Genomic DNA, 22,915 nt, shown 5'->3' with positions numbered 1-22,915 from the left:
GGCTACATAAATAGATAAATAAATAAATAGATAAATGACTAAATAAATAAATAAATGACTAAAAGTGAAAATAAAAACAGATTTATTTCCATTTATATATTATTTTTTTGGATAGAATTTTCCAATGATATTTTTTTATATTCATTTTTATTTTCACTTTTAGTCATTTATTTATTTATTTAGTCATTTATTTATTTTTAATTTTGGCAGTTTTGGTCCTCTATACTTTACAATATTAATTACAAAATGACTGAGCAGAAAATTGTTGTGAAGTTTAGTTATGAGTCCTAGCAGTCAACATATGGGGAGGAAAATTAAAAATTTACGAAGTTTTTGATCACTTTGGTTGTGCTCTGACATGTTTTGTTATTACTGTGGAAGTCACCAATTAAATAGTTTGGGTATCATGAAAAATGTTTCATGTTTATATAATCTTCAAAAAGAAAAAAAATGAACCTGACATGATCTCAGCCACAGTTCATCAAGGAACCTTTCCGAGTCAGAGTCGAAAATCTGGAAAGTCAATTTTCCACAAAGATGAAGTTGTGAATGAGGCTGCCTGTGCCTCTGTCGCGGTTCCTCGCCAACAAACCCACTTCTTTATTTCAAAGCAGGAAAAGACGACCACAAAGAAAGAGAAGGTAATGGCGCCGCGTGAGCTCGCCTTTTCACACGATTGCCAAGAGGCCCCACAGAGTTTTTGTCGCATGCGGCGCTTCCGCAGATACTCCGCCAGGGAAGCTGCATTCGTCTCACAATGAAAACACAACATGGGCGTGCACCCGCGATTACATACACTATCACACAAAAATGCACAAATTCTCTTCATGGTCAAACATACTCTACAGTAGACAAATTCGTATGAGAGCTGTCTTTACTGTTAAGGTTAATTGTGATGGTATCCATTTATGTTTACTGCACCGTGGGGGCATTTGCGGATGATGTTGCCAGCACGTGAAATCACATGATGAAACCTTGGAGGATAATTAGAATCCTTAAGCAAACTCAAGTGGGAGAACATTTTCCACCAGCATCCTGCTGTAAAGACTGTAATACAGCAAAGTACGCGTTCAAGCACGGGTAGCAGTTTTCATCCATCAATTTTCTGCTTCTTATCGTTGGTGGGTTGCAGCCGGATCACAGATCACATCTGACAGTGGGAAGGTTTGGGTCCATCTTGGATTGGTCGCCAGTCAGCCGCAGGGCACTTATTGACATCCATTCACAGTACTCACATTCTGACCACAATTTCATAATAATTATGATAAAATCCACGTTGTTGCTTTTTTTTTTTTAATTTACATTTGTGTTCATTTATTTATTTATTTATTCGTTTATATTATTTTATATATATATTTTTTTTATTTCATATCCAATATTTTAAGTTTTATCCACTTCAATCATCATTGATGTCTGCACATATTTTTGTGGATGCCAGTTTGAAGATATAAAATAAAAATAATAATAATAATAATAATAAATAAAAATGTCAAATGTTAAATTATTTCCATACAGTAACATTAAAAAAAAAAAATAACTACGTGTATTATATCACTAATATACAGTGTAGAGATGTAACGATATCCAAACATCAAGATACGATATCACAATATAAACCTGATTTATAACGATATTGGGGGGCAATAAAAAAAAAAAAAAAAAAAAAAACTCATGGTATTGCCAAAAAAAGCACAATTTTGTGTTTTTGTTATTGATGGGTGAGTTCCGATATCGGTATAATGATGCCAGCTTTATTTTAAGGTATCGGTGCCCTTATGTGGCTATTTTACAATCAGGGACTAGAAATTAGAACAACAGAAAATTGACATTAAATTCATAATGATATTTTGGGATATACAGGTCTTTCTTTAAAGTTATCTGTCAATGTATTATGGAGGAATTTTATGTACTTGTGGTATCTGTATTTGGTATAGCTCAGTGACTACTCAAGAGTTGAATACTTGTATCGGGGTATCAGTCTGAAAAGAGTGATATTAAAGATCCCTAGTTGTATCAAAAATATACAGGGCCGGTGCCACTTCTTGTTCTGGCGTTTGAAATTTAATTGGTTATTTTTTTTTACGTAGGAAGGTACAGCTCACACAGAGACATTGACATTGTCCAAATCTATTCAAAGTTTAAAAAAAAATAAAAAAATAAAAAAAATAAAAAACTCCAGGTGCGATAATGATGTCATCAAAACATCAATGATGAAAGCCAGCTAAAATGACTTTGACATTTGTGGCTTTAGGAGTTGAAAAAAAAAAAGATTTTCAAAAATGCTGTTGCGTTAACGTCTCCGAAAATAGCAAAGATCACCTTGCTGAGGACCGAACGCGAAACACGGAAGCCATCTGGAGAGAGAAGAGCTCTAATGACTGTGATATCAGCAGTAGCACGAAGCCTGATTACCCCACCAGTTAATCACCCGACAGACAAGGAAGTGGCTCCACAGAACATTTAAACCTCTTCTTAGTCTCGGCCTTGCTCGCTCTTTATCCGAGACTTGTTGGCTTGTTATGGCCAGAATCGTGTGCGCATGGATGGAAAACAGTCCTTCAACGACACACTGTATTTCATCATAGAATATTTATTATACGGAAAGCCAGTATAGCTCTTGACATGAAAAGATTACAGCATATGAAAGATGGAAGGTAAGTGGGAGGTATCCTTTGAAAATTATTGTATTGTAATCAAGTAAAAAAATTATCCCTCCGATTTCAATCCATTACGCAACAAATCGCAAAATTCATTAAACATAATAAGATTGGATTATTACTGGTTATTTCTACTTGGTTATTGCAATAGTTAAAAACAATAATGGAGGTTCTCAGTATCTACTGAAATTCAAACAGAATTTTCTTCTCCCTCTCACTGGTCGCTGGATCAGTGGAGGCTGGTGTCTGTTGCTCTCTGCTTCATCTATCCTTACTTCCTTCCTTTCTTTAGTCTTTCCTCTGGTCTCTTGAGATCTCCCTAATCTGTTGGAATTCAGAGGTTTCTGTGGTTGGTGAAAGATTCTGGTTTCGTAACCCTGTGGGTGGCAGGTGGTGTCTGGTTGGTGCTGGATTTACTTTGTTTCATCGTTCTTTCCTTTGATCTTTCCTCTGGTCACCTGACCTTCTGAACTTTACGACTCTGGCGAGACTCTGAAGTATCCGGTTAAGGTGAAGGGTATGGGATTTTTAATGGGTTTCAGGTGAATGAGTGAGCACAAACTCGCACGCATGCATGCATCCACACACACACAAAAAAAGAGAGCAATGATGATGACATGTTGAATCGGCAAGACTGCCGAATGAACAATACTGAGCTCTCATCGAAAAAAGAAAAGTTTGCCATTAAATCGTACACAAATTAATGAGCTACAATGGCTACAGAAGAAATTTATTTTTACAAAGATAAATAGCAGGTTTTGATTGACACTGTCAGAGAGGTGTTAAATGTGTGGATGCTCAAGACTCAGGCAATCATACAATATGAATGCATGCCAGAAATATTGGTGTGAATGCCAGTCAAATGACAAGGATTCACACCATTCAGATTGTATGTAAAAAAAAAATACATACAAGATACAAGTATTCACCAAGCACTGATACCACGAGTGCTTTTGATACATAAAATTTCCCCCTCCAAAAAAAATGCAGCAAAAAAATAAATAAAATAAAATATTATACTGTATATATATATATTATATTATATAAGATTAAACTAATGGCAATTTTCTATTTTTGTCATTTCTATCTCCTGATCGCAAAACAGCCACAAGAGAGTGGCCACGATTACTGGGGTACCGAACCATACTGATACCCGGTATCATACTCACCCCTCCCTAAAAATATTATCTTTTTTTTCTTCCAATTGTATTATGTAAATGTATACAGTTGAATTATTTACTATTTAATTATTTTAGGTGTGTCGTGTAAAATGTAGTAATTTCCTGAAAATGTAATAACACCTGAATATATATGTATATATATATTTTAATACACTTAACTCGATAAAAAAATGTCACAAAACTCAATAATGTCATAATTTCACCACTAATGTAATAAACAAAAATCCTGATTGATATTGCAGTAACATTTGTATTGATAATGTAAAATGTATTCAAATTTCAGGCAGGTCAAAGAAAAAAAAATGAATCACATCAAAAATTGGAATGTTAAAATTTTGGTGTTAAATGTTTCAGAGTTCATTTCAACCCTAAAGTGTATTTTGATTGATTTAAATTGAGGTCAGTGTTGGAAGTTATTTAATAATGCTATTATACTGTTTTTTAAATTACTTTATTGGTGAAATTATTACATTACATTTAAACAAATAAATAAATGAATAATAAATAAATAATAATAATGAATTTTATTATACTTTTAGGTGTTATTACATTTTCAGTACATTACGGCGCTACAAGATATTTCTCATATTGTGTGAGGGGCAAAATTCTGCTCATTTGATTTAATTGAAAATGCACCTAACGCTGTGGGTGTATTTATTCTGTACTGTTGTAGTTTTCTGTACCACCCCCACACTGTTACATGATTTTCAAGGTCATCCAGAGATCACAGGAGACACGGTATTGATTGAGCAGTAAATAAGCATCTTTGTGCTTTGGATGGATGCATGAATGAATAAAATGTTTTCCTTAAGCACTGATTGCAGAGAGTATAAAAGCGGCCCTGGTGGGATCGTTTACAAGCATGACTGACATTGATTAAAGCGCAATTTTAACAAGCAGGTGTGGTTACAAGTGGAAAATCATTCGCGTTTCATTCCAATCCAACTTGGACACGAGTTACGGCTAGGGACGTTCGATACTCCTTTTTTTTTTTTGGACTGATACCTGCATGAGTAATCAACTCTTGAGTAGTTACCGATACCAAAGTACTGATACCACTAGTACTTTTGCTACATAAGATTTCACACCCCTCCAAAAAGTGACAGATAATTATCCCAATATAGAATTTTTCTTTAAAATTCCATGGAATTAATGGTTATTTTCTATTATTCTAATTTGTAGTTTCTGATCTGTTTTCTGTTGCAAAACCTTGGCCCGATTCCGATAATTGATATCAGTATTCTCCCATCCCTAGTTTGGGTTTTACATGCTTTTTTTGCATGTTCTACTGTCTGTCAATGACATCAAATGACTCCAATTCTCCAGAATGTTGCGAGCACAGCAGTCTCACATCTGCTGATAATATGTTAATAGGGTAAACTGCTCCTAGCCTTCTTTTTCTACTCTGTTTGAGCACCGTGACTGACGTGGAGTCCAACAAGGGCCTCTTATCCCCCGTCCGATTGAAGGCAAGGTCAGCTTCCTGCACGCCGACTGTGCCTCCCCTGAGGCCGAGATGTCTTTACAGGAAAAGGCACTCAGCTGGCGAGTCACATGACTGCTGAAAAAGCTTTTGCTTGCGATATGTATCGTTCTTGTTTTGCTTGACGTAAAGAATAGTTTGCATTAGCGAGTCATGTCAAGGTCAGGTGTGTTATTTTGATCCGATCTGTTTCTAACTTTAATGACCTATTTAACGAGTTATCTTTTTTTTTTTTTAGCACTTTAGAAAGGGTCCCATAATTGTATGCAACACTTTGTGTTTTAATCAGCTCCCATAAATATATCTTAATTACGAGCGCAAGGCATGCTTGATTTACGGCAAATAAATAGCAAATCATTATGCACGTATTTAACAGCTCCAGCCTTAATCTATGTAAGTAGCACATGAGTCCGCAGAGACATTATTCTGTCAACTTGTCTTTAGCACATTAATAAAATCAGGAGGGGTTTATTGTGGCACGTTGATGAAAGGTTGAAACATTTGCATGCGGCAGTGTACACAATTATTAACGTGGATTATTATCACTGTTCGTTTTTGCTGCGATCGATGCGGAGCAGCAAGTGCTGGCAAATATATCTTTGTGGAAATTGTGTTCTTCCCTCGAAATTGAAATGAATCTGGAGTGTTTAGTTGCTATGGGAAACGGATCTGGCTAAGAGGTTATGTCACAGAAACAGGTTGTGCTTTTAAAAACAATCCTATTGATTACACGGGCAAACAATCAACTCAATCATAGGCTCTTGCCTCCGTCATTCATCATCCACTATGTACATAATGTCAATTAATGAGCTCTTGCTACAGTAGGCAAAAGTCATTATTGGACAGAAATATGAATTAGAATTTAAATTGGCATTCGTGACAAGCTCCTATTAGACTTAAAGAGGAAGTCAACCCCCCTAAAAATATGTTGTATGCAGCCCCACTAGTCTAAAGTGGAATATGAGTTAAGCAGGAAAATCCAAGCAGTTTTTATCAATATCAGAAGACGGCCATTTTGCCACTTGCTGTCGATTGAAAATGACATCACAGTTGCTCAGGGCTCAAGTACCAACCAATCACAGCTCAGCTTCAGAAAACCATAGGGTCATGTAAGGGTTATGTTATGTTTACTGTCGTGACTAGGGTCATGCAAGGGTTATGTTCAAACCTAGGGTTCCGCCAGGAGGCGTCCTTTGGGGGGGTTGTACTGTCATGACTGGGTCATGCCAGGGTTAAGTTTGGGTCATGCAAGGGTTATGTTTGGGTCATGACCATAAGGTCAACTGTCTGTTTTGAACTGATGTAATCGGCATCTAGTTTCAACTGGTAATATCCTATGTGATGTCAGAAGCTATGTGATGTCAGGAATCTTTATCGGCATGTAACTATGTGATGACAGGAATCTTTAATCTCGTTATCTAGTCAACAGCCAATCAGATCGATTCACTGTCTATATAAGCTGTCTGAGAAATGTGTTTTTTGTCGGATTATTCCTCTGTCCAGCTGGTCACCTGCTGCTCTTTTTCCTTGTCGCCTTCTCGTTTCTGGTCAAGTTAGTTCCATGCCTCTTGATGTTATGTGAATAAAGCGTTTTGGGATCCAAATCTAGAACATAAACCGGCAACCTGTGATTGGTCGTTGCCTGAGCCCTGAGCAACTGTGATGTCATCTTCAGTCGACTGCAAAATGGCCGCCCCCTGAGATGGATAAAAATGTTTGGATTTTACTGCATAACTCTTATTCCACAAATGTAATATTAATCAGAATGTCATGTTTTCAGACTCGTGAGGTCACAGAAAAACATTATTGTTTAGAAATGTTTAAGCTTGACTTCCACTTTAAACTTTTTGGACGCATAGTAGAACCTCAAAAGTCAAACATCTGCGAGCATGTTTGAACTACTGTCAGACTTGAAATGAGGAGCACAAGTCATGCACTCGAGTCTTGACATGATGGAAACATATATGTGCCCGGGAAGGCAGGCACTTAGACCAACCAATCAATTTAAAATGTTCTTAAAATATTCCCGAAAGGTTTATAATAGGGACAATGTGATGAGTATGTCATCATTTTCCAATGGGAAAAATTGTTGCACAATCTGAACAACCAACATTCCAGAACGACGTGTTCAAGCTTCTACTGTATATTCAGACACTTAAATAAATTCTGGATTATAATGACATCTTTTTACAGCAACATATACAAATTGTTTCTGGTGCTATGACTGTACCACTGCTTTGCTCCTGGCCTCCACACTCTGCTGTAATTCAATTTAAAGGGTGAAGATACGGTCAGAAATTATGAATGTCGCCCTTGTCATGGGGAAGGAGAGTGCAGCTCGTCTTACACTAAAAATATCCAGTAAAGTGGAGCATCCCCAAAGCAGCGGCCTTTCAAAAGGATTCACAACGCAGTCAGTACAATGAATGTGACTGTTTCTCTCTTGTGGCATTGACTAATATGGAACAGCAGATAAAATCATTTGTATTGATTCTAGTCCTAACATCTTCGAGCGAGATAGATATCAAATACGATAATAAATGGCACGCACAACAAAGAGATTGCTATTATTGAAGCGGTCCAGCTGTTTTACGAGACACGCAACGGTTCAATTTCTAGCGGCTCTAATTCTGGGATTTTGACAAATGTGCTTTCAAATTGGTGGAGATAGAGACTGCTCCTCGAGGATGAACTGAAGCTCCGCCCAGCTGTCGTCTTTTGAACGCTGTGATGGTCCAAAACCAAACCCCACTCCTCACAAATCTTGAATTACAAATAGAATCAATTAGAGATGAAACAATATCCAGACATGATTAATATCATGATATCAGCCACACGATACGACAGTTATCATGATATTGTGGGAGGTTGGCAATATAAAAAAAGAATATTGTTTTAAAAAAAAAAAAAAAAAAAAAAAACATCTGGCCATTAGCATTAGCTTAAACATAGGTGGCCAAAACATGCTTAATTCAAATTAAACTGCATTAATAAACTAACCACCAGAGGGTGCTGGAACTGCACAAATGGAATGCTGCTTTTAATGCCATGACATAATGACGACAATAAATGTGGATATTTTAACATCGCGATATCACGATATTGCCGTTATCGTTACATCGTTACATATCAATAAACAGTCAGACAGCCCGTTTAAATCCACGAGTGCTTCTACTGTTAAACCTTGAGTCGACCTACTCACATCCACTGAAACATTTCCTTACCCTTACTTTGATGTGGTGACAGTTTATTTGAATGTAATAAAGTCAAGAATAATCACAATCGGTGATTCTCATGTGACAACAAGACCGCGATTGCTGGTTAGCTTGCACTTTTATTAACCACTTGCAAAGCAAATGCAGCCATGATAAGCTAAAGCTAACATTAGCGCCAACCCCAAATGTTATTAATTAGCATATTATCGCAAATTTCCAATTCACACGTAAATTATTTACATGACATGATACTAATTGAAAATCCTTTTAGGTAGCGTTTTTTTTTTTTTTTTTTTTTTAACAAATGTCACTTTGTGCCTTTCCAAATATCACACAAAACAAAAACCTCCAATGGCTTTGTGTCTCTCAGTTTGTGCTATGATAGGCTTAGCTGCTCAGTAGGTGGTTGTCAATGTTTCCACAATATTAGTCTTATTACTTCATCACATTTTGAAAGAATGACCTGAATCAAGCTTTACGGCATAAGATTTGGGCCTAGCGGTCTTCGTACCTTACGGTATACAATCATCGCAGATGGTACATGCATCAAAATTAGCTAAATAAACACCAGACACACTGAAGCATAATAATGTCGGACTTCTCAAAGCAAGAACAAGCAGATGCAATTTACATAAAGCAGACCGCAACATCTAATTAAAAAAAAAAAACTTCACTGCCATGTTACTCAAGCTGGATGTGAGACACAAGCAATTTCCGGGTGATTAATTTCCGGCAATACATATATGCAATAATTAAAATGGTACAGACAGAGCATGGAAAGATTAAGGGCTTTCAAGAGAGGATTGTGAATACTTGATGGTAATGAATGCAAGAAATAAAAGGCAGACCCGGTCACTCTTGCTCACGAGCAATTTTCAGCCTTTTTGCTGCAGAATTGAATGGGATTTTATAAATTGAAAAAATAATGCAATTTAATTATGGTCATGGAAATGTGGACGGGTTGCCTGCCATGCTGGGAGTGTTAGTATGGGATTTTTATTTATTTATTTTTTTTAAGAATGTATGCTACTAAATACTTCCAAGCTGTAGATTTGAAACGGGGCCCATGCATATAATATCCAATTAACTAAAATTTTCTGCCATTTTTATATCCTCATCTTTTTCACTTTAAAAGATCAACTCATCTGCGATTGGCTGGCAACCAGTTCAGGGTGTACCCCGCCTACTGCCCAAAGCCAACTGAGATAGGCTCCAGCACCCCCTGCGACCCTTGTGAGGAATAAGCGGTCAAGAAAATGGATGGATGGATGGATGGATGGATGGATCAACTCATGCCATCCAATTTAATCATAACCCAGGTGAGTCCAAACTTTTTTATTTGAGGGTCGCACAAAATCAAGCAAGCAATTATATATTGTTGATATATTTTGTAATTAATCTGATAATTAATTTGGTAAAAAAATAAATGTAATATGGCAAATAGTTTGGTATTTTTAAAGATTTTGGCGCGCCGTCGGTCCTGTATCCTACGAGAGTAGATCCGCCCCTTTACTAAACTGCAGCTGAATCCTATTTCCACATTCAAGTCAAGTCAAGTCAAGTCATTTTCATTTATATAGCGCATTCAGAACAAAACAAGAGCAATAGTAAGCTGACCATTTTTTAAAACAATGACTTGATGATCCTGAATATAATAGATTCATGACCTTGACACAGAAAGTAGAAGAAACTGTTTTTACTTCTAAAATTGAATTCTTTATTCACGACAGTGTTTTGAAGAGAAACTGTTATTATTATTATTTTTAAAGCTATACAGTAAGGATAGGCAACTGCAGCCCCGGACCACATTCTGAGTGGCTCTTTGACTAATTTAGATTTTTTTATTTCATAAAACAAACCCACAGATTTCGTCAGAAAATGCTGATAAACATCCAGTTTTTGCTAGTCTTGCGGCCGCTGAAAAACAGATGGCTGGCCGCAAATGGCCCCCAGGCTGTAGTTTGGACACCACTGTCATAGACAATATGTGGAAAATTATTAGCCTCAATTGATTTGAAGAACAAACTTCAATGAAAAAGACCTTTGCCAACAAAATGTGCGCCTCAATAAAAGACCTCACAACCTTTTACTCTGAAAATCAACAGCCCAATAAAAACCATCCACGCATAAATAATACCCAAAGATACTACGGCACTGGAATATGCAAATTCACCATGTCTCCGAGCACAAACCAATCGAAAGCGAACTCTTCATAAGAGACCATCCATATCAGATGACTGAGCTTCCATGTGGCTTTCTGGCTCCCACAAACTGAACATTCTGCCTGAAGAGTCACGACCTGTAAATCAGGTGACTCCAATCTCCCGTCGGCCACCCTGGCGAAGAGCCTCTCCCCCTCTTTCTTTTACCCCTCACTACACTTTAAGTGACTGAACTACAACCACTTGCACGCTGACTTAAGTATTATGAGCAGTGGAACGCGACAGGCTGGAGGGACTCGATCAGCAATTTATATCCGCACACTTGCTTTTTTTAATGTATTTTTTTCCGCAAACAAAAGTAGCAAAAGTCAGCAGAAGTGCATCAGTTTAGGTGTAGCGGTATGTGTTTGTTTTGCAATATGCCTTTTTGTGATTAATACATTGTACTGTGCTTACATTTTCTGTAAGCTGAGTGGAGCATAAAAACCAACACAAACTTAATCAAATCCGCTGTCAGTGGTGAGTGAAGCCACTTAGCTGTACGTGAGGAGGTTCAATGAGAGGCCATGTTTTTCGGGCCCATTGTTTCCAGATCAGCGGCTCGGCCCTCGGTTGCTATGGCTGCCGCTGTGCCCACCTTTTCCTGGACATATAAGGCAGGACAGCGGCGGCGACCGCTTCACGGGCCGCGCGGATGCGGAGCGCACGCTCGCGCAGCACTTGTTCACATATTTCAGCAAGTGGCAGCTTTTAAGAGTCAGTCGGAGACCTTGACAGCGTTCGGGTTCTCTTTATCTGTGTGCTGTGTGCAATCCTGAATACATCCAGAGGGCCTTTCACCCATCATGTCAAAAAGTACAGAGATATGATGAGCAGAAAAAGTATCTGAGGGGGTTGATTTGGATCCGCTTTGATAGCGAATGTCGGAAAAATGAAAACACCTCTCTGTGAACGTGTCACTTCAGTTTGACTGCTTTGTTGAAGGTTCTGCCGGGAAATTCAATTAGCATTTTGTGATTTGCCCAATAACATTCATGCACATGGATACAGACTCAACATAAGCTGCAACATTTGACCCCAAACTGGTTTCTTCTCATAAGGCTAAATGATTGTTTAACACCAAAACGATCAATGAGAGTTTGCATGTTCTCCCCGTGACTGCGTGGGTCTTCTCCGGGTACTACAGTCTCCTCCCACATTCCAAAGACATGCATGGCAGGTTAATTTGGCGCTCCGAATTGTCCCTAGGTGTGCTTGTGTGCGTGGATGGTTGTTCGTCTGCGATTGTCTGGCAACCAGTCCAGGGTGTCCCCCGCCTATTGCCCAAAGCCAGCTGAGATAGGCTCCAGCACCCGCCGCGACCCTTGTGAGGAATAAGCGGTCAAGAAAATGGATGGATGGATGGATGGTTGGATGGATGGATGGATGGATAAAGCTACTGAATGCAGAAAATGTAACTTAGAATCGCTACCGCCACCTGTGGCAAAAAAAATTAGCTTGCATTTTCCCTTATACAGAATGCACACATGATGTCACGGGCAGGAAATTCAAACCCAAATCCTGTCTGAGAACTATTGGCCAGAGGCTTGCGGGATTTCCCAATAAGAACAGCTAACGTGTTAATCTACTAATTAAAAAAATGTTTCAGTAATAAATGATCAAATAAAAAGGCTATTTTAAAGATTTTTTTGGGGGGGGGGTGGGGCAAATTGTTACAAAGTGCATCTTGAAAGCATTAAAAATAATAATAATAAAAAAACCTCAGTTGAACAGTATTTGATTCTAAATATACTTTCAATTTGTTGATTTTACATTAATTCCGAGATTTTACTGAAGTTACAGGCTTTGAACAACAACAAAAAAGATTAATTGCAATTAATCACGATTAATCGCGATTAATTTCGGAAAATTGTGTGAATAATTAGTGAATAGATTATAATTGCATGACGGCACTCAATAAAACACTTAGGGCTCTATTTTTGTCGTCATCACATCTCCACCATAACAGAACTGCCAGACGTCCAGTGACAGCTCAGCTTGCGAATGGTCACGTGACCAATCTCAGAACACAGGTGAGCCGTGACGCAATATGAATCAGAATGCCATGTTTAGACGAGTGGGTTTGGGTTGACTTCCCCTTTAATTCACCAACCCTCCAGCATGCGCTCTCTCTCCACTTCAGTAAATGCTAAGCGTCCGTCACACGTTTTATTGCACAGTGTTTTCTCAACACTTGTATTAGTGGAAACGGCTATGGGGAAATCTGCCTTTAACTGTGAAGAAATCGATCAACCAGCGTCCCGGAACGGATTGTGTTTGACCTCAGAGGTTGACAACATCTATTCAAAGAATTACTGTACACGTTATTCACAACCAAGAAACAATCTGCATGCGGCCTTTTTGAATACTATTAAAAGGTCATGGAGCATAGGTACATGAACAACAGATGGCCTAACGATACAAAATAAAAACGCAGCTTCATTAACATGCAGTTTAAAATTACACAAGACGATAATTTCTACGCACTTTCTGACATCATTCTTCTCATTTTCCAACCCCCTGAAGGAAGTTTTCCTGGTTACGACAAACAAACAACACTGGCTTTCATCTACCTCGTGAACATCTGCCCAACTAAAGATCTGCCCACATCCACCAGCATCCAGCAAATAGTATATATGGTGCAATGGGGGTCAACTAAGAGGAGCCGGACTTGACTGTTAAATTATGCATGACGACTGAACAAACCTCAAGAACGCATTATTCAGCATGAGCCATATCACACAGCATGTTAGGGATGCTGCCATGCTTAGTTAAGAACTCCCATGCACAGGATTCCTTTCCATGTCAATGGGTTGCCATAGCAACTCGGGTTTGGGATAATTCCCAGATCAGGTGGCTTTTGTTGCAAAGAAAATAGATCAACACAGCAGTTAATCAATGATGTGCTGGAGTTCCTCTACGGTTCTCTCCATGATCACGTAACATCTCTTCAGTAGTCAGATGCGCCCACTGGACACTTTATTGGGCACACCTGCGCAATCAAAATGAGATACAAAAGCGCTGCGCCACAGTTTATATTTGGAGTCATTTGCTTTGCTTGATACAGTTGCTTCTCATTTGCAGCAGTGGAATTTTACTATGTTGTCATTTTCTATTATTTACTGGCTGCGAATTTACAGCTGTAGTGACCCGAGCAAAACAATGTTGACTTCACCGAAAGCGAAAAACAATTGATGAGCGAGATCTTTTCCCTCCAGTGATGCTCCATCTGCAACTGTACTTTCGCCGTGTAAATAATTATGTTTCTTAGACTGAGGTCAAACTGCTATTAAAATCTGCTAGCAAGATTTGTATCATCACTCCACTAACCTTTCACCTCCTCCAGAGTCTCTGACCATAGCCACGCCCCTCATTGACATGCATAAGCCAAAAAACATTGGCCAGGCTTGCTATGCCGTTAGCATGATGCTAACGCTAATTGTTAGCGGTTTGACGGTTTATTTTTTCAATGCACTGTCAATTAAAAATAAAAAATGATGAGAAAAAGTAAGTACTTTAAGTGAATTTTTTTTTAAAAAAATAAATACAAATGTCTTCTTAACAGAGACCACTTTCTGTGAACAAATTTGCCTTTTTTTTTAACTATTGTCATGCATGTCAGTCAGTTACATAGTCAATTGTTTCATTTTGTAAACCGACACTTTTTTTTTGTAACATTGCAAAAGTAAAGTAAATAAATAAAATTACTTAAGTATTAAATCCAATTAAATCAATATTAATTCTCAGAAATAGTGTGCTTCAAAAAGTCGAAATATAAAATAAGTCACTTGCTGGGTCGATTAATGTCTTCCACAAGTAAAAGTAAGCTAATGGGTCTTCTTCGCCTGAAGACTTTCGTACATTTCCCCGCTAATCTTATGAGGGGCTCCCCCTAGCGGCGTACCAGGTAATTGCTCAATAAGTAATGAACAATGGAGCCGTTATAGTGGCTTTATATTAACGGCAAATATCGAGATACTTGCGTAGGCGTATTGATAATTTATCGGGAGTCAAAAGTATCACGATATCGATATATATTGTTACACTCCTATTCAGAAGTGATCTAAAGTCAAATCGACTTTTGTCACCAAATTGGCAGGTCCACCGGGGGAGTGTAATAGAAAACGTCCTCGGTCTGTCGGAATGCCAAGTGAATACCAAATACGCAAACCCAGTAAACTAGACTTGTGAAGATGAAACTGCGCATGTTTTTACACTGAGCGCACGTGTCTGTCTACAAAAATAGGGCTTAGCAGTGTTTTGTTTTGTTTTTTAAATAGCAAACTGCTCTTTAAAGTATAGCTGAGGAAGAAGAAAAACGTTTTGGAATGACTTTAACGCTCCAAACTGGACATCAAGAGCATGGTGGCACTTACACCCCCCATAGTGGGTTTTATACAAACAAAAGGCGGTGGGAGTCGATCATTAGGAGCAACTCGGCCGGTGCTTGAGTGAGAGCTTCTCCATCTCGCAGGGGAAGTCTGGAGGAAACAAGCCCGCAGGCAAAATGATCCTCAGTTCCATTCTCTTTAACCTGATTACTCTAACGAGCTTAGCGACTGGTGGACACACTGCACACAAACATTCCGCATTCACTCACTCCCAGCTTAAAGCACGGCTCACCATCATGCCTCTGTAGATAGCCGTGTATGGAGCCAATTTGTCCAACCATCTTTTAAGCTAAACGTGTTATGCAAATTAAAAAAAAATAAAATAAAATGCGTCGTCATTTTTATGGACAATCCAATGCATCTTCGTGGAAAAAGTGATGTGAATTCATTTAAACCATGTTACTAGGGCTGAGTATCGATTCTAATTTCCTCAATCGATTCGATTTAGATTCACAAGTGTTCAGTTCGATTCGATTCACTTCAATTCAACCTGAAATTGAGTCATTATGGCACATCAATTTTTCTTAAATACCAAGTAGGCTACATGATTAAAAAAGCCACAAATATTAAATTCCAAAGTAAATTTTGAGGAGGCAGTAACTGGTCAAACAATTTAGTTTATTAATGAAAGTATCACGTGTCATAATAACTTTTGTGTTACACAAATTGACATCAGCAAGGATGACATGAAAATATTTTCACAATTGAATTCAATAATTGTAAATATAAATTAAAAAGATTCTGAATTAATTAAAGTGGAGCGGCACAGTGCTGAGTGGTTAGCACGTCCGCCTCCCAGTACTGAGGACTCGGGTTCGAGTCCAGCCTCCGGCCTTCCTGGGTGGAGTTTGCATGTTCTCCCCGTGCCTGTGTGGGTTTTCTCCGGGTACTCCGGTCTCCTCCCACATTCCAAAGACATACATGGCAGGTTAATTGGGCGCGTTTTTAATTGTTACGTTTGGGTCATGCAAGGGTTATGTTTGGGTCATGACTGTGAGGTCAAGTGTCTATTTTGAACTGATGAAACCATCAAATGGTTTCAACTGGAAAAACGCTATTTGACGTCAGGAGCTACGTGATCTCAAGAATCTTTAATCTCTTTTTCTGGTCAACAGCCAATTAGATAATTCCATGTCAGTCCTGTTACCCACATGTCTAGCCACAGCCAATCCGATCAATTCACTGTCTATTTAAGCCAAACCGAGAAGTGTGTGTTTTGTCGGATTATTACCTCGGTTCCTCTGTGCAACTCCACAGCCCATGGGGGCTTGGCGTCTCGTGATTCTCGATGCTTCTCATTGTTTCTCGTCTAGTTAAGTTTGTTCTACGCCTCTCGATGTTATGCGAAAAAAAAAAAGAGTTAAATGTTATTTGTGCCTGCGCTTTTGGGAACAGTTCCTAGGTGTGCTTGTGCGTGCGGATGGTTGTTCGTCTCTGTGTGCCCTGCGTTTGGCTGGCAACCAGTTCAGGGTGTACCCCGCCTACTGCCCATAGCCGGCTGAGATAGGCTCCAGCAACCCACGCGACCCTTGTGAGAAGCAAGCGGTTCAGCAAATAGATGGATGATTTAAAGTGCAATAAGTTAGGTCTTTCATAAATGTAAAAATAATACTTAAAAAAATACTGTAAAAAATATTCATGTGAAAAAAAACTGGAAAAAAAATTGAACAGTAAATTTCAAGATAACAGTAAGATGAAAAAAATCAGCCTTTTATTTAGTATTTATGGAAAAAAAAAGACATAAAATAATATAATAATTGAGTCATGATTTTTATGAATCAATATAGGGTTTGAAAAGCTAAATCGATTCAATATAAATTATTTGATTTTTTTACACCCAACCCTAATATTGACAGTATACACATTGCAATTCCCATTATTTCAACATGCCCCGCAATGACATGCCATTAACTATGATAATGATGATTTTTATTAAAAGAAAAACATCCGGCTCCACACGGAGGAGTCAAGGGAGAAAGGCCTTCTCAAGGTCACTCCTGTTGCGGTGAAGGGGGAGGGGAAAAACGCTGCTTTTTTCACTCGCGCCCACCAATTTGCTCCATGGTCAATGGCTGGATCGATTGTATAGCGAGGTGACAAGGCAGCATCGGGCACCGTGCAATGATAAAGACCTCCAACCATTTTCCTATGATTTAACCCAGTAATGTTCCAGTAAAATGAGACTCAAGAGCTTTTAAAACGACCCAATTGTTTTTAGTGGCCCATTTAATGCATCTGTCTGTTTCATGCTTGACAGGATTAATGAAGCACAACTACAGTGCTGGTGGCTTGCCTGCAGAGTGCCACTGTGATGCGAAACAAGTCATGCTGAATGAGATGCAACAAACATTCCTCAATACTTTGTGGTGATTATTTTTCGGCACCTCGAAGGGAAGCGCGCGGCGTCGTGTGGATAAGTCACATCGTATTGATTAAAAGACAAAATTGTCGCTTGTGAAAAAATGTGTAAAAGTCATTTTCTCATAGATTTTGCAACTAATGCGAAGCATGTAATCACTTCAAACATCAGTTTCTACCAATTACAATGACATATTCGGTTTTTAAGATTTATCTGGCGCGTTAAAAAGACTGTGAAAAAGTAGAGGACCGTGATACTTTTTTTGTTTTGGCTTGCAAGCAAAGGTTCGAGATGGGCGCCGTACGACTGCAGGGAACTCAATTCAACTCACCTAACAAATTTGGCTGATTGTGAACACATCTTCAAAAAAGAGCCTTAAATTTGTATTCTGTATTCAAACTCTTGTTGAGCACAAAAACAAAACAAAACATGGCAGAGTCCAACATGCGTGATGTCACTTACAGTAGCTGTCAAGTCTTCTTCGTTTGTGTCTGCATGACTGAATTACAGTGCCCCCTGGAGGTCAAGTCAAGCCCACTAACAGTTTTTTTTTTAATTAAAATTAATTATGGCATAAATATGTTTAAAAGTACAATATTTGGAAGGTACGATTAGAGTAATGTTTTTCTTATAAAAAAAAAAAAGATCAGGAAAATTTTGGTTGGAACAGATTAATGGGTTTTCCATTCATTTCAATGACAAAAGATGATTAGAGATATGAGTGTTTTGAGTTACAACCACGTAGGGCTGCTCAATTATGGAAAAAATAATAACGATGATTATTTTGGCAGTAATTGAAATCACGATTATTAAAATGATTGTTTATTTTTTGTTAAAAAAAACAAAACAAAACACAACAACAACAAGATAATGTTTAAGAAAATATAAAAATATTAAGACTGATTTAAAAAAAAACAAAAATAGAAACACTATGATTATGTAAGTCAAATTTGGCCCAAACAAAATTCATCATAATATTTTTATGGCTGTGCAATTAATTGAAATTATTATTAATATTTTCGATTAATTACACAGCACTACAACCACAGTCACGGAAAAAATGAAACTCAAGGCACTGGATCATAATATAGTATTGTGATGACTGCTTTTATGATATTGGCTGTGAGAAATCCCCCATAGATCTGGATATTTTTTGAATTATTATTATTTTTATGTATTTTTTTTTTTTTTAATAAACAGCCATATATCAGATATACTTGAGCGCTTGGACCTGCAGTATAAATCCATCTGTGGTGCACTTTGATGGGTCCATTTTGAACACTAATTGATTGAGAATAGGTCCCGAGCTTACAGTCATATGATGCAAACTCAACTGCATCATTATCTGTTTTGTTATGCTACCCCTGTTAGGAATGAAAGTGTCCATGGAGTGGACACTGGATGAGCACGTATGAAAGGCAAGCATATAGTCAAGCACAGAAGTCAGCCCTGCTTAGTTCTATTCTAACTGGACACGCCATCAATTACATCAGTGCAGGTCTCTGACAAGGCCGGGGATCATCTGACAGGACCGCCTGTAGCAAGGAACCAACTTGCCAGCGTCTTCATGCCGCTCAAGTTAACAAGACAAAAAGATTCACTATCCAAAGATTTTGGAGAAGCAAATAAAAGTCTGCAGCATTGACTGCTACCTCGGCTTTAACGTCTATCTAATGGTGAGACGGGGATACACAGCTGTGGCTCTGCAGCTTCTTTTAATCTCCCCTTTTTATGGCATCATCATGTAATCAAGATCCACCCACCCAGGGCACAAAAAAAAAAAAAAAAAAAGTGCCAGAAAATGAAATCATTGTTGTGTGTCCTCACTGGGTGTTATTTCATGGCATGGCATGGGCACAACAGATGTAGCTGTAAAGCAGATTTATGAACACTGGAAGCAGCACAGACAAATGGAAGGGCTTCATAGTGGTGGTTGACATGCATTGTCAGTAGTTTTGTATGCCTTTAACCGATTGCTATGATACGCATAGCGTGGATCTTGAAGACAATCCTTGCAATGTGGAACAAAAATAGCCTTTTAATAAAATGTGTCAGGAAAAGAAAATCAATCGGAACTGCCTACTTGCTGTTCACAGTGTTGATTGGTTTACGCTGCCTTTTAGCATGCTCCTCCACAGTCTCATGATACATCATGAATGACGATGAATTTTGTATATGAGGCGGAACAATTACATAAAACGTGTTTGATTTCATTAATTGACAATTTTCACCACGCTCCTCTTCAGACTGAGCACCATCTGGGAGGAATGACATTTGGCAGTAGTTGTCAGGTAAAAGGCCGGTTTTCTAAATTATGTGCCTATAATCTGTGACAAAGTAAATGGAAAATAAGCATTTATTTTCTGTTAAAAAATAAATAAAAAATTCAAAATAACCTTGTGGCACTTTGTGATCATTTATTTTGAAACAGAATCACTAAGCAACAGCAAAACACCTTCCTACCACTCTACTTTAAGCACAAGTGTATGACATCACACAAAAGACGATGCTGGCTTTAGGCTGACATGTTTTCTGGCACATTCTAGTAATGTGTCAAAGTGCCTTCTTGAATTGAATGAGTTACACACTTGTTAAGATCATATTAACTACAGATTTGAAATGGGGCATATGTCGAGTGAGGTTATATGCATTAAGTGTTTTTCACAGTTATTGAACTGAACTCTTGTGAATTGGAATCGAATCGATTGAGGAAATTGGAATCGATACCCAGCCCTAATATCTAGTTGAATTTCTCAACTTGTCATTGCAAATCACCCAGGTGCAGCAGATACAACGAAAACAGCAGAGGCCCCAGAATGGAACCCTGTGGAACACCATACGTTCCATTATGCATGTGAATTGCACATATTTGCCTCACCACTTTCTAAAAATACTTTTAAGGGTCAACTAACAGCATAGTTTGGCTACAAGAAAGACATGGACACCTGCCTCTAGTGCTTGCTGAAAAAATAGTCATCCCAAATGATTAGTTCAACTCTCTCTGGGGACAGGAGGCGGATGTGTAATTCTATTAGTCCTATATGTCCAGAGGGAGCAGACACATCTATATCATTGAAAGACGCAGGATGTGCAGGCCTTAGTTGTCGGCATAAATCATTACCGCTGTGGGTTTCATTTAGCGGTAGCCTCGTTCACAAAAAAGATCGTTTGGGGGAATTTAAAACGGTGAACCAGATGAGCAGTTTGTGCAGGAAGACTAAATTCTAAGCGATTGTATCGAGGGTGTTGTCACCGCAAATTTGCATGCAGGTCACCTTTACATTGCAGGCCATCCTCAATCATGTTTGTCCCTCCCTTGAGTGACGAATGCATAATATTTGACACGCGACTGAATGGTTGGTTATGCGTCATATGTGATGGTCAACTTTGATTGCGTGCAGGCAACACAGTATGAGCAGAATCTAAATATGAGCTGCGAATACATCAAAACACATTAAAATTTAGAGCTGACACATTATAAGCTAGCTGTCGTGTTTTTTATTTTTTTATTTTTTTTTTGTAAATGACTGTGAAAGGCACATTCACTTTCCCCCAAAACGCACCTGGCGGGCTCGTTTGTGTGCCTCTCACATCAATGCAATGTATCATCAAGGGAGACGAGCCAGCAAAGTCGCATGCTAGCGAATTGTGCTACTAACATAATTGTGCTTGATTTGTGCTTTTGCAGCACTTTGGCCTCAAAAGGTATCTGATTCACTCCATCAAAATATTTTATGTTGCCACAGATGAGACATCCGTTTCACTTCCAAAGCTTACCTTCCTAATGGCCCCTCTCTCTCGAGATACGTTATTTATAATGACAATGGCTAGGCACCTGGAAATAACTATAAACATAGTGCAATGTAATATAGTGAATTTGTCTTATCTGAGATCACACATGCCAGAGATTATGCTAGTAATCGAATAATAACGTCATTAATCCCCAATGTGACAGCACAGCATTTGATACTGGATCACGAACCAGGCAGAAATCAACACACTGAAACATGTCAGAGGAAATGTATAATCAGCCACTTCAAACTGAAAGCAAGGGGCTGTTGTTTAAAGACATTTGACCCCAGACAAAGGAGGGAGCAGCAAACAGCTGTCAGATTGTTGCAGACCCTGCAACAGCAAGAGAATACCGTGCTATAATATAATATATTCGACATTTTGAAGATTCATCACTCTGAGCAGAAGAAAATAGAACATGAAATAACCTGGACAGGCAGTAATATGTATGTATATGTATACCGCAAGATAGATTTTTATAATACCGTATCAGTTGGATACAATAAGTGCCTCCCATTCTCATTTTTTCCCCCTCTTAGCAGCGCTTTAAAGAGACACAACAAATTCCCCATGAGAAAGTGCTTGGCAGGAGTGGGAAGAAAACTCCCCTTTCGAAAGAAAAAAAAAAAAACTTGAGCAGAACCAGACGTGGGGTGGGGCAGCTATCTGTCTCAAGTGGCTAGGTTGTAAAACAGCTGAACATCCAATAGCTTTAGCATTAATCGCTAACCATTAATCGCTAACCATTAGACAGAAAAAAAAAATACAATACTTTGATTCATGCTTGTTGAGATCACACATCCTACACCATATTCCTCAATGACACCAACTACAATACATTTATTTCAGTACCTTGTGTGAGGAAGCGTGAGAAGAACTTTAGTTGCTGTGATTCAAGCGGACTATTTTCATCTTCCTTGTGCAAGTGTGAGGATGTGCCTTGAGGTGCTGACAATATGCCAGATACGACTGAGTCCTTGTATAACTCCATTACTGACATTTAGTTTGTCCACTCCACTCAAAAAAAATAATATTGTTCTTCCAATCCCCTACAGAAAATGCTACTGCTGCTAAACCATAACAATTGATACTGCATTTGTTATTTGTGACACACCTCTTAATTAGGGTGACTGGATTTTCAAAACACTTCAATTGTGCTAAAAATCAAATACACAATAAAGGGTTAGGTTTAGATTACCCTAACCTCTCACCAGGAACTAGTCATAACACATTTAATCGCTAGTCAATCTGGTGACGTGTGGCTAATTTATGCTAATGCTAAACGCTATTTTGATTGAGTGTAAGCACTGTACTAAACTGAAAATCAAAAAAACATCTTTTATGTCTTTAAAGCTGCAATATGGAGTATTTCCCCCCAAAATATCTTTACAATAGCATTTTTATTTGACCATTTATGACAAAAAACAGATTCTATTTAGTGGATGAACATCTGAGCTGTTCACAATGGCTACTCCTACAAGCCTCCACGTAGAATTATCAGGCAGGAATGTCGTAAGTTTCATTTTATTATACTTTGTACTTGCTCGCTTGGATATTAATGCTTATTTTGATCGAATCATCGTTGTAATGCGATCGATGCACTTTGTTTTCTTTGTGTTGACGTTACAGTGTGTGT

The 22,915-nt window shown here is 38.3% G+C and overlaps 2 protein-coding genes across 11 annotated transcripts in view; one reads left to right on the top strand and one right to left on the bottom strand.

Annotated features, from left to right (window-relative positions):
- Positions 1-22,915, bottom strand: part of tln2b (talin 2b) — a 122,023-nt gene that overhangs the window by 78,055 nt on the left and 21,053 nt on the right. The window lies entirely within an intron of this gene.
- Positions 1-22,915, top strand: part of c2cd4a (C2 calcium dependent domain containing 4A) — a 49,966-nt gene that overhangs the window by 9,733 nt on the left and 17,318 nt on the right. For 2 of the 6 annotated variants that reach the window (XM_077516885.1, XM_077516884.1), the window contains exon 2: positions 9,672-9,855. The exons of 3 other annotated variants lie outside the window; for them this stretch is intronic. The gene's annotated coding sequence lies outside the window, so the exon portion shown is untranslated. Of the gene's footprint in view, positions 1-614; positions 642-9,671; positions 9,856-22,915 lie in introns of all 6 variants that reach the window. One more of the 6 variants, XM_077516886.1, reaches the window with a different exon arrangement.

Source organism: Festucalex cinctus, chromosome 3 (assembly GCF_051991245.1).
Source record: "Festucalex cinctus isolate MCC-2025b chromosome 3, RoL_Fcin_1.0, whole genome shotgun sequence".
Taxonomy (NCBI): domain Eukaryota; kingdom Metazoa; phylum Chordata; class Actinopteri; order Syngnathiformes; family Syngnathidae; genus Festucalex; species Festucalex cinctus.
The sequence above is the reverse complement of the archived record's forward strand: the minus strand, read 5'-3'. Positions and strand labels throughout refer to the sequence as shown.